Source organism: Eublepharis macularius, chromosome 6, assembly GCF_028583425.1.
Source record: "Eublepharis macularius isolate TG4126 chromosome 6, MPM_Emac_v1.0, whole genome shotgun sequence".
NCBI classification, from domain to species: Eukaryota; Metazoa; Chordata; class Lepidosauria; order Squamata; family Eublepharidae; genus Eublepharis; species Eublepharis macularius.
The window spans coordinates 125,628,699-125,642,538 of NC_072795.1; positions in this window are offsets into that span (position 1 = coordinate 125,628,699).

A 13,840-nucleotide genomic window follows, 5' to 3' on the forward strand; every position below is an offset into this window, starting at 1 on the left:
CTGTGGAGCACAGGAGCACTCCGTAGTGGTCCAATTCAGGCTGGATCGAGCCCACAGGAGCATGCAGCACTGCCCAAGGGTGCGCCTCCAGTAGGCGTGTTCCTCCCCCGCCAGCCAGGCAAGCGGGAGTGCAGGGTGGGAGCGGAGGATCCCCTGCCACCAGTGAGCGACTGGCAACCCAAGATAGGCACCATATTATGGCCTCTGGATTAGGCCAACTCGAGAGCTGGATCTCTAAATGTAAACCTGAATGTAAACCAGAATGCTTTTTGAGTTTGGATACGAAATACTTTGATTAACTGACATTGGTGGCCTGATGAAGAACTGGGTTTGAAATGAGCCGAAAGGAATAGACCGGTATAGCTCGTCGCCACCTTGGAGCTCATAAATCTTGGACGCCACCGATTAACTTCACAACTGGCACCGTTTGCAGCCTGTGATAAAGAGGTTCCGTTAACATATGGGACTTGACTCTCTCAGTCTATTGGAACAAGTTTGCAGCCACATTGAATTGAATGGAATCGAAACTGTTGTGTTTATATTGATTGTATAATTTACTTGTGCTGCAATAATAATAATAGCTGTGTTGGCACACTTCCTTGTATTGGTGTGTACTTAACTATTGTGGAAGTGTAATCTTCTCCCTTTGTTTTGGCTCTGGATTAGAGTGTCAGTCTAAGGACTGGAAGACTCCGGTCACGAATCCCCACTCTGCCATGGAATCTTGCTAAGTGATTTGGGTCAGTCATGCTCTCAGACAACCCTACCTCACAGGGTTGTTGTGAGGATAAAATGGGAAGGGAGGAGAAGCGTGAGGAGAGAGGAGAACACTTTGGGCTCCTATTGGAGAGAAGCACTTTCCAATGATGTAAACAAATGAAAACATAACATGTTTACTGTTAGGCTGCAATCTTATCTCTACTCATTTGGGAATAAACCCCATTGGAACTTCGTTACAAAAATATGTGCATAGATTTGTTTTGCCTCCTGAAAGAACTGTTCAAGAAAAGGCCTTTGTGGTGTAGCGGTTAGTGTTGGACTAGAACCAGGCTAAATAGTGTACAAATTCCTTGTATCAGTTTTGCAGAATAACTGTGCTCTAGTAAGGATGAAGAGGTCCCAAGCTTCCTAAACGAAGAGTTGGATAATAAAGTAACAAAAGAAATTTTTTACAGTATTTGCTCAAATGCAAGATTAGTTATTTCGCAGGTATGCCATCAAGGAAAAGAGGGGGCCATCTTACATTCACATACAAGTTACAGTTATGTCCAATAATAAACTTTTTTTTGTGCATAACATTTTTTTAAAGGAGTGTCATGGAAACATGAATCAGAGCACATTATGCTTAGTGGTGTTACATGTGTATTCTAGTATTCTCTAGCAGGCGCTCTTTCATCTTTGACAGCCAATTAAAAATAGTGGTCAGTATCAGATAAATGTTCTCCAATGATGATCTGCTCACTAACTTCTCTTGTCATCTCTACTGATTTATATCTCTTATCTTGCAGCTGAACATAGTGTCACTTTTTGGCTAGGTAGAATGTCACATAATTGAAAATATGAATAACTAATTAAATGTCAAACCAAACAGTTTATTTTTGCTATCACATGAAAAAGATCTTAGATATCTACAGGGCGTTTTTTTCTGGGGAAAGAGGTGGTGGAACTCAGTGGTGGAACTCAAGATCGCACAATGATGTCACTTTAGGTCAGCTGGAACAAGGGGGGAGTTTTTTAAAGTTTAAATTGCCTTCGGCGAAAAGGGTCACATGGCCGGTGGCAGAGGGGAGTTTAGATTGCCCTCCGTGCCACCGAGCAGCACAGAGGGCAAGCTAAACTTCCCTTTGTCTGGAGATCAGGGGGCAGGGCCACCGGCCATGTGACCATTTTTAAAAGGTGCCGGAACTCCGTTCCACTGCATTCCTGAAAAAAAAACTTGGATATCTGCATAAGATAACATATAAAAGTGAGAAACTTAACTTTTGTAATGTGTATTATGGTAATTTCAGTGCATTTAATAACAAATCTGATTGACTTAAACTTAGATTTAATTTTGAAATGTTAAGAGACTTAAATTCTTGTCACCTTTATCTGTTCCATCTTTGTAGGTTTTATCTTAATAAGCATTTATATTTTGATACCTTGCTTTATTAAAAAGGCTAGAGTTTATTTTAATAAAAAAAATCTTTAAACTCTTAAGAGGAGTCTTTGTGTCTTGATAGGGAGAGTACTGCAAGAAGAACCTTATAAATTATTTTGTACTGACAAACAGTCGCTTTTAAAGGAGCAAGAGTTGTTTTCAGGTCTCATGTCAAGGTCTGAATGCTGCTCAGAATTTTTTAAAAAAATCTTTACTCTGAACAGTTGAAAGCCTTAATGAGACATGGATAAGTGTTCTGTTATGGATGCTCGTACTTTCATTTCTTACATTTCTGTAGAGTAAATGTGGTACATCTCGGCCATCTGCTATGCCTATATACAGACTCCCAAATATTTATTTAAATAGCCTGTGCCTGGACTATTTTAATGACTTTTTAAAGATTATTATTGATTTTATGGTTTCATGATTGATTCACTGCGTTTTATGAATGTTGCTAGCTGCCCTGGGCCCATTTGTGGGAGGGGAGGGCGGGGTATCAATCAAATCAAATAAATAAATAATAAATAATACATTAATTTAAAAAGAAGGCCCTTCCTTTTATAAAAGAAAGAAAACTTGAGGAACTGAGCATACTCATCATTTCCAGAAGGCAGGGAATGTTGAGTGTTAGTTGAGCGAGGGGCTGGAGGAAAAATAGCCTGGTTTGACTCTTTTTAACTGCTTGAAGTAATTTGAAATTGAAAGTTCAAATATAGTCATGGAATATGCACCATGAGGCTCAAATTGTCCAATCTTCCCTTTGCATTCTCTATACAACATAGGGAGGAAGAAGTTACAATTACTCTCTCCTACACCATCACACATTATGGGGGAGAATTTCCCAAATGTTTCTTTTTACCCCCAACCCACACAATTCCTTGAGGCTCCCAATCACTTATCATCGGAATAGGGATTGGTATGTTGCTTTGACTTCTGTCAAATTGTTAGCAGCCTTAAGGGGTCTGTTTCCATGGAGGGTTTTCCTGACTTTTTTTTTAAATGACAATTGGCATATTGTTATTAGAGATGGACACGAATCAAATTACGACACAAAAAAATGCATAAACAAGGCCGGTTCGTGGTTCGCGAACTAGCGGTTCATGGAAGCTTGTTTCCACGAACTTCCATGAACTGGTTTACTGGTTCATTTGGGTCTTAAAGGGGCAGTTTAAATGCCCCTGGGGAAATGGCCATAAAAACTTTTCCTGTGGCTTGCAAGTGGCAGGTCCCTTTAAACTATCATCTGGCAGGCGGCAAGGGAGGGATCCCCCCGTTGCCACCTGCCAGCTGATAGTTTAAAGGGACCTGCCACTTGCAAGGCAGGAAAGGGCCCTTTAAACTGTCAAATGCCCTTTTCCCTGCCGCCGCTAACAGACCGGAAAGGGGCATTTAAACCACAAACCACGAACTGGTTCGTAAACTTGCCCCAGTTCGTGACAGTTCCTGGTTCCTGGTTCGTGAAAATCCACAAACCACAAACCTCATGGTTCGGTTTTTTTGTGGTTCATGCCCATCTCTAATTGTCATATCATTATAATAATGATCTGCCTACTAGATCGTCTGAATCCTCAACTTTCATTTTTTAAAGTAAGTTTTTAGTGGTCCTTTTGGTTGCCAAGATATTTCCCCTTATATCTCTGCAACAAAATGGACTGGGGAGTGACTTAAAAAATTAAAAGTGGGAATTCAGAGAAACCAGTGGATAAATTATTATGGTGATATAGCAACTGACTCTCAATGGCTTTCTGTGTTATTTGCCTTCTTCTTTCCCATACTTACAAACAATGCGGTTTTTCAGTCTAAGAAACCTCAAAAGTTTTATCCTGGCAAGGAGCATGCCCATCCTTTGAGTAAAAGAACTTTGCAGGGGGGGTGGGGGTGTAGAAGGCATTTTATTTCATAGTACTGCTACAAAAAGGTATCCTTAATCCAACATAAAACAAGAGCCCAGTGGCACCTTAAGGACTAATAAAATATATTCCACCATAAATTTGTGTGGATCAAAGCTCACTTCATCTGATCTATGAAGTATCCATCCATTAGGCTGATCCATTCATATTCATAAAAGAAAGATAGTGGGGGAGGTGTTAGGAAGAGACTGGTTACAATCCAAATTGTTACCTATTTGCACAAAGTCACTGCAATCCATCCCAACTGTTAGGCAATTAGGATTAAAATAGAATCTAGTGCAAGACTAACAAAATAAAAAAGTACAATAGGAAGTTAAAAAGGTATAGCTGAACTAATTAACATCTGCAAGGGGTGGGAAATGAAAGATATCGGCACCTAGGATGTGTGAGGAATCTAAAATCCTTGTGAAGACCTGGGAGGTAAATGATCTTGGAATTTATCAATGAATTTTAATTCAGCAATTGCACGTTGGATTCTCCCTTTGAAGTTCTTTAGTAAAAGAATAGGGACTTTTAGATCAGGAACAGAGAGCCCTGAAAGACTGCAATGTTTCCCACTGGTTTCTGAACATTATAATTTTTTGGATCAGATTTGTGTCTATTTGTTTTTTTTGGGTATAGGACCCGTTTGCCCACTGTGCAGAGTAGAAAGGGCATGAGACACAATGGTATATATCACATGGGCAAGTGAATGAGTCCAAGACCGTATAGCTGATGTCATTAAGTGTATTATTAGGTTTGAGTGTATTTAAGGACAAAGTTGGCATCTAAATTTGTGACTGGGTGTGGTTCCTGAGCTTATGTCTCTGTTAGGTGGTCCGTTTTCTGTTTGGGCTACTCCTAGATGCTTAGATCCTCCAAGGCAAAGGTCAACATGATTATTTCGCCAGCAACAGCAATGGCCAAACACTGCAGCTGAGTTGTGCTCCCCACTTCTCTCTCCTGCTTATGGGGTTACACTCACAATATATTGCATGTTTTCCTGGAGCCATCCACAATCTCTTTGTTGCATCCAGACAGGGTCTTCAAGTCCAATTCATATATAGAAAGATCTTGTTTCTTCAATATTCAAAAGGGTTTTTTCTCATGTGAATAGATAGCCTAGAATGTACTTTCCAGACAGAGAGGATGAGATTATGGTAATTAGCATTGGCAGCTGTAATTACACCACATGCTAATAACACAGAACAATTTGGTAATTACTGTGCCTTGTCGTCTGCAGTGCTAAAGGGAGGGGAAAGTGTTGAGCTTAATTGAATAAAAGAGGATGGCATTCGGATGGTGTAAGTTGAAGGGGGTGGATTTGTACCAGCTACGTCCTGGCTGTCAAGATACATTACCATTAATTAACATAGTGAAGAGTCCGGTTGCACCTTTAGGAATAACCAGCTTTATTGTGGCATGAGCTTTTGAGAACCACAGTTCTCTTCATCAGATGCATCTGACAAAGAGAACTGTGGTTCTCGAAAGCTTACGCTACAATAAAGTTAGTTAGTCTTAAAGGTGCTACTGGACACTTTACTATTTTGCAACTACAGACTAACACGGCTAACTCCTCTGGATTAATTAACATAGTAGTTTCTAAAACAGAAACTGCTGACAACAGATTTCTACAGCAACTGTGTTTTCACTTGTCCTTAGAAACCTGATAATAGTTTTAAAATTCATAAATTTATTAGAACATAAGAAAAGGCCCTGCTGATTTCCTGCTTCTGATATATTTAAATGACAAACATTTAAAGCAGAAAGGTAGTTGGTGGTTGGACAGTGCAGTGAAAATTGCTAAAGGAGGATAGGGAGATGGAAGAGATGCTGAACTGATTCTTTGCTGGTAGCCTTTGCTGTGCTGTTGAAGATTCTGGATGTGCTTCTACCAGTTTGTTTTTTTTCAGGTGGGAATAATATTTCAAGAACGGTGCCAAATAAAGATGACAAGATGACAAGCTCTAAAGAAGTAGGTGGTAAAGTAAGAGTTAACAAATTACCAGGTCCAGGTGACAGACCCAAGAGTTCTTCAGGACCTCAGATGTAGGGTTGCCAGCCTCCAGGTGATGGCTGGAGATCTCCCAGAATTACAACTGATCTCCAGGCCACAGAGATCAGTCCCCCTGGAGAAAATGGCACTTTGGAGGGTAGATTCTATGACATTATACCCCATTGAGGCCCCTCCCCTCCCCAAACGCCACTCTTTCCAGGTTTCAGCCCCCAAATATCCAGGAATTTTCCAATATGCACCTAGCAACCCTACTCAGATGTGAAAATCCCTATATGCAAAAAAACTTGTAACTAAAGTAGTATTGGCAGAGTAGCAAATAAGCAGCGGTAGTCACACAATACTGATTAAAGGTGTAAAAAGAGTTTATTTAGGAACTACATATCTGATAGTAAAGAAGAGAGATAGATGCGGTCTATCTAACTACATAGTAGAGAGAGTGTCTGCAGAGAGGAGAGAGGAAGAGGAGGGTATTGCCCTGTTTAGCCTAATAGGAGACAAGACATGGAAATGACCTTTGACAGAGACGAGAGGTGCTGCCCTCACTAGTCTATCCAACTGATCCTTTCTGCCCCCTGCTTGGAAGGGTCTTCTTCTCTTCTTCCTTCTTGTATACCAGCAGAGCCAGATCTAGGGGTGCGGGCACCCGGCGCAAATCTTGCCTGGGTCTCTGTGTGCGCGCAGTGCGCACGCACACTCCCAGCGCTGCATGATGATGTCACTTTCATGACATCATCACACAGGGTGGGAGGCATGTCCGCCCGCGCAGCAAGCCGGCCGCCCCAGCGCCCGGTGAGCCATGGAGTTGGCGGCGGCGGCAGCACAAGCGTGCGCTGGGGCAACCAGCTGGCTTGCCGTGCACGCAGGACCTCCCCTCTTTGGCGGTACCGGGGGAAGGCTACCCCCCGCCCCCCCTTGATCCGGCCCTGTATACCAGACATTGCTATGTGCAACAAATTATATGTATTTGATTTTATTTGCCTTCTCACCTTGCTCACAAGTTAGTTTTCTTTTAAAAAATCTTGCTAAGTGGTTGCTAAGTGGTTGCTAACTGCTTAGATATTTCTGTGTCAACTGATAGCCAAAAGGTGTTTTAAGTGGACAAAACACACAATCCCTAAAAAGACTTGGGAGAGGAGGCTAAAACAACAGTTCTAGGGAACCACAGTAATATTTAAAAAAGAATTTCAAGTGCAAAGTTCAAGATCAAGTAGGGATGGGTATCTGCAAATAGATGGAACATATGTAATGACAGTGGGTTTTATTTCCAAGTAAATAAACTTAGGATTGCTGCCAAAGACTAAAATTTATTTGGGTCCATCTTTGCTACCTCCTCCTCCTTAATATTATTACTGTTGTTGTTGTCTTCAAGGTGTATTACAAATATGGTAGAAAACTATTCAGTCAGAAAGTAAACTTACAAAGTGTGATAGAAAACACTTCAGTCTAACAGCAAAGGTTCTTAAAAAACAAAATGATATAGTGAAACTGGGATTGAAGAATTGGAAAAACAACACGAGAAAAGGCTATCTAAGGCAATGAAATAATCAACGTACATAACAATTATCACTTATATAAAACAATTCAATCTAACAGCAAGATAATAATACAAAATAATGCTGGGATTGGAGAATTGTTGTCTAAGGCAACAAAACAATGTCACCTCCTGAGTGGATCCATTATACTATAGTTCAGCTCCCTTTTTAAGAATGCCCTCTCGAACAATTCTGTTTTGCGCATTTTACAAAATGATAGAAGCGTGGGGGCCTTCTGGATCGTTTCAGTCAAGTCCTAGAAACAACAAAGCGACAGCAAGAATGTTCAAATTTTGCCATTAACTGAACGTGGCAGAACATGGTTCATAGACCTTCACACGAAAGAGATTGCTGAAAAGGCTGACTGTAGCCTTCTGTTGTTTTAAAATAGCTGGAATCTAGAGAAATACACCACACTGTCTTTATATAATCCAGTGCACCTGAGGACTTGAAGGATTATACCACAAAAGAAGAAATGCAGCTGCAGTACTGCAGCCCAAGCTCTGCTTATGACTCACAAACTGAGTTCGATCCCAGCGGAAGCTGGGTTCAGGTAGCCGGCTCAAGGTTGACTCAGCCTTCCATCCTTCCAAGGTCGGTAAAATGAGTACCCAGTTTCCAGGGGGTAAAGTGTACATGACTGGGGAAGGCAATGGCAAACCACCCTGTAAAAAGTCTGCTAAGAAAACGTCATGGTGCGATGTCCCCCCCATGGGTCAGTAATGACTCGGTGCTTGCACAGGGGACTACCTTTACCTTTATTCGCTAGGCAGTAAATCCTTACTTGGACTGACAATTGGGTAGCGTTAGAGCGGAGTCATGTGACAAAGTAAACACGGCAAATACATGCCTGAAGTTCTGTGCTGGGAACATGCAGGGGGCCTGACCTGTATTGAAATCACAGCACACGTACAGGTTTTCTTGACCAGAAACAGCCCTAAGGAGTCAGTACTTGCCCCATTGGTGATATTTGCTTGAACCCCATCCGTGTTCATAAGTATCTTCAAGTTCAGGAAGGGGAGGGTGTGTAAGGAGCAGGCCTTGTTCCACCGAATACTGAGTAAAACTTTGGTCTAGGCTTTATGTCCTTTATGTTAAGATGTGTGAGGGCAAAACTGCAAAGCCTGATGAGATACAGAGAAAAGAACATCCTTCAATGTTGAACTGTGATGGTTTGTGTGATGTGATAATGGATTGTCAACAGTAGGGCTTTTTTCTGGGAAAAGAGGTGGTGGAACTCAGCAGGTTGCCCTCAGAGAAAATGGTCACATGGCTGGTGGCCCCGCCCCCCTGATCTCCAGACAGAGGGGAGTTGAGATTGCCCTCCAAACCGCTGAGCGGCGTGGAGAGCAATCTAAACTCCCCTCTGTCTGGAGATCAGGGGGGCGGGGCCACCAGCCATGTGACCATTTTCAAGAGGTTCTGGAACTCCGTTCCACTACATTCCCGCTGAAAAAAAGCCCTGGGCCGTTTCCAGATGGCTTACCTTCACACGGGACGTCGTGCCTCGTTGCGGGGAAAATGCGAAATATCGCGTTTCCTCGCACGAGGAAACGCGATATTTCGCATTTTCCCCGCAACGAGGCGCGACGTCCCGCGTGAAGGTAAGCCATCTGGAAACGGCCCTGGTCAACAGCCAGAACAAGATTCTTCTGTGCCAGAGTTGTTGATGGACAACCAGTATCCTGAAGGGCTTGCCCAGTTCCCAATTGGGGAGGGATTTAACCTTGCAGAAACTCAGAACATACCTAAGGGGGACACATTTCCACCTGCAGAGAGATCATTCACAACCCCCTGACATTCATTCGCAGAATGAAGGAGACCAACTCCAGAGTTCTGAGATGGGCTTTGTCTCTTCAAGATCTTTCCTTCAGCATTTCATACATTAAGAGGACAGAAAACACAGCGGCAGATTCCTTTTCACGGTGCCGTGCAGACCGGGAATAAAAGTGATTTGCTGTTGTCTGGTGTATTCTTTTAAGCTGAAACAGAATATATCATCCTGCCTTTTTAACTGATTTAATGTTTGCTACTGCTGCTAACAACTGTCACTTCTATACAATGTATAATTGAGCTCACACGTGCTAGTTGCTTGATGCTTAAGAAGTATTCGCATTTGCCTATTCCTAAAACTTCCAGCCGTTCACAAATGACATGGAAGTTGGGGAAGGTATAAGGAGCAGGCCTTGTTCCACCAAACAGAGAGTAAAACTTTGGTTCAGGCTTCATGTCCTGTAAGAAATCTTACTAGGCCTGTGTTTACTGTGTTTACTGGGAAAGGCACCACCTCTGTTAATTAGCTGCACCTGGGCGGCTTTGTTCGCCTTGGTGCTGACCTCAGCTCTAGCCATACTCCCTAAACTTTCATAGGGCTATGATATCCAATTAAGAAATGAGCCCCTGAGAGACACTGAGAGATCTCTGTCTTTTGGTGCTACACCTCTGAAGATGCCAGCCACAGCTGCTGGCGAAACGTCAGGAACTACAATGCCAAGACCACGGCAATACAGCCCGGAAAACCCACAACAACCATCGTTCTCCGGCCGTGAAAGCCTTCGACAATACAAATGAGCCCCGATTGGTACTTTGAGAGGGCTGATGCCGCCTCCAGATTTCAAGAAACCTCTTTGTTTCTAGGCAACGTGAAGGAGACCTCCTCAGCTCATTTATATTCCAAATATATTCATTTATATTCCAAATATTTATGCCAATCCCTTGTATGATAATCCAGCATAACTAATCCAAGGATTTCAAAATCCTAATTTTTAAGTTAAATGCTCTCCACCAAGCCTTTTCTTCTTAAGACATCTCTCTGATCTCAACTCTCAAAGCTATTCCTAACATGCATCTTGGACTTCCCAAGATATTGTGAAGGAACATTAATAACGGCCCATCAATATTATGTTACCACACTGATCCATACCCCTACAGCATACAGCAATTGCCCAGAAACTTTAGCACTGAGTGCTTTAATGCTGCAGGAACATATTGTTCTCCTGAGGAGTAACAGAATCTCAAAATTAGGGTTGCCAGCTCCAGGTTGAGGAATTCCTAGAGATTTTGGAGGTGGGGCCTGGGGAGGGTGGAATTTGAGGAGGCAAGAAACATCAATGGGATATAATGCCATAGAGTCCACCTTCCAAAGCTGTCATTTTCTCCAGGGCAACCAGAGATCAGTTGTAATTCTGTCACCAGAGATCAGTTGTAATTCCAGGAAATCTCCAGACACCACCTGCAGACTGGCAACTGTACTTGAAATAGCCTTCCCAGTACTCATGGCTGCTTTTACAACAGAATTCAAATGTACCTTCCAAAACAGAATCACTTGAAATATAACTCCTAAATACTTAAATTGTTCTACTTGCTCCATAGACTACCCTGCTACTGTCCACTTATACTTGCTCATCCGCAACTTTTTGTTAAAAAGAAGAACTTTTGACTTACAAACATTAATAAGGCCCTCTTTAGAGCAATACTCTGAGAAGGAGCTTATTAGTTTATGCAAGCCTACCACATATCTTGAAAGGAGGTCTGTGTCATCCGCGTACAGAGGACACAGCAATTTAACGTGTGCTAGATAAGGCAAATGGAATTCATCACTGGAAATATGGGATCTTAAATCATTGAAACATAAATTAAACAGCAACAGAGCCAGGATACAGCCTTGCTTCACTCCTTTATTCAATGCTACAGCTCTGATCAGTTCACCAGATGGACCACATCTTACTTGAGCTGTAGCCGGATCATATAGTTGTTGAATCAAAAATAAAAGATACTTGTCAATAGATGATTTCTTCAGCTTCTCCCATAATCTCTGCCTAGGCACTGAGTCAAAGGCAGCTCTGAGGTCCATAAAGTCCACAGCCAGGATGCCATCATATATTGGTATATTTACCTACAATAAACTGTAGAGTATGACAACGATCAACTGCGTTAACACCGCTACAGAATCCAGGTTGCTCTCGTGCCATCATAGCTTCATCCTATATCCATGATAATAGTTTCTTGTAAAGCAGGGAAGCATATACTTTGCCCATCACTGATAACAGACTTATCAGGCAAAAGTTACACCAATCTGCTGGATCACCTTTTTTATAAATAGGAACTATTATTGCATGTCGCCAAGAGGTAGGCATAATGCCTGTCTCATTCATCTGCGTAAAAACAGGAGGCAAAACCCACTCACTGAAAAAATCCTGTTGAGAACACATCGAGAAATTGTTAACACTATTTGGTTATTTGGTTAATATCATTAACCAAAAAATCAAATCTATTGGAGATTGTTGTTGGAGAAAGATTCTTAAAAAAAACTCATCCACTTTATACTGTTTACTAGCAGGCATACATCCTTTAGCAGACAACACTCTGTTCTTCCCCATATTAGTATAAAAAGATAACTATTTACAGTAGCTACTTAATTAACAAATTAGTCTTGTTAAGTTTGTTGCTAGTTGTTAACTGTAACTTGCATGTACAGAAAATAATTAAGAAGAACTAATTTTCTCTAGTGGTTATCCCTAATAATTATCCCCAAAATAAAAAATATATAAAATGTGTACGTATGTATACATATGTGTGTGTACGTATAAAATGAAACAAAATATATAAACCCTATATTATCCTAACATTTTAATTAGATATTATTTATTGATTTAATATTATTAACGTATAAAATTAAGTTAAACTAAAATGCTTAAAAATAATATAATTTAAAATTAAAATTACATTAAGCTGAGTTGGAAACTCATCAAGTTGTATCTCCTTTCTTAAGGAGAAAATAAATTAGCAGCAGCAGCTTCTCCAGCCACTCCCCAGTTCCAATTAGACCAACTGAGAGCCAAACTACAAGTGACGTCTTACACAGGTTGGACACCAGTCGGCTTCCCTCAAGTTTTGATGGGAAATGTAGGCATCCTGGTCTTGCAGCTGTAATGGAGAGCCAAGCTGTAAAACCAGGGCGCCTACATTTCCCATCAAAACTTGAGGGAAGCCGACTAGTGTCCAACCTGTGTAAGACGTCACTTGTAGTTTGGCTCTGAGTAAGAAAAACAAACTGGCATCAAGAGCAAAACAATAAAGCCAAAAGACAACAACAAAAGAAACCAAATTGGAGATGTAGGGGAAGAAAGAGAGAGAAATAAAAACCAGAGCACCTGTTATACCAAACCAGCTCTGCGTGTCGAAGGGAAAATGAAAAAATAATAATCACCGAGCCTATCAAAAACAACTATTCCCAAGCTAAAAGCAACCTGCAAAGAGTAAACCCAAACAAAAAGAGGGAAAAAACCAAACAGAAGCCAATGAACTCAATAAAAAACTAAAATAAAAGAACGCTTGCTGGAGCTCAGCTACACATAGCTGCAACATCATCCAACTCAACCAGAAGCTGTGGTGCTGACCCTGCTAACCCACTGTTTGCCATTTGGTCCATGCAAGGATGGTTGCTAAGAAAGCCACAGTCCCGTTTGGTGGCAGGGGGCACACAGTCGGTATGCCCAACTCTGGAAGGCAACCTTGAGCTTGGGTCACTCACTACAGTAACCACAGTGGCTTTGAAAATAGGTTTGAAAACCATGCTCTGTTGCGCTAAGGACACTCTGATCAACTGATTATGTTGATATTGTTGTGTGGACTTTCATCTAACCATTACAGCTGTGACAATTGCTCCACAGATTATGTAGTAGTAGGGGAATCTCCTGTGCATTTCAGGAGTGTATGTGTGTTACTCTAATGCTGCTTGTCAATCTTAGTGACATTATCAACACATGACATTAATTCAAGCAACCCAAGGAAGAGAACTATGAAACAGTATGAAGATCTCTGCTAGTCTTCTACAGTACCTTCTTGACATAGCTGCTGTATATCTTTCATATTCAGATCAGTATTCATACAGAAGCTCTGACCTGGATAGCCCAGGTGAGTCTGATCTCATCATAACTCAGAAGCTAAGCAGGATCAACCTTGGTTAGTAATTGGATGGGTTGCCTCCAAGGAACACCAGGGTTGCAGAGGCAGGCAATGGCAAACCACTTCTGTTAGTTTTGTGCCATGAAAACCCCACCAGGTGTCACCGTAAGTCCATTATGACTTGAGGGCATTCTCTACCACCACTTCACAGAGAAGGGACTTCAGCCTTATTACCAATAACACTTTCCTAATCTGAAATGGGGCTAGGGAACTGCTATTTTAACAGCCAGTGTGGTGCAGTGGTTAAAGTATTGGATTTGAGCAACCAAGTTTCAAATCCCCACTCTCCTATGGA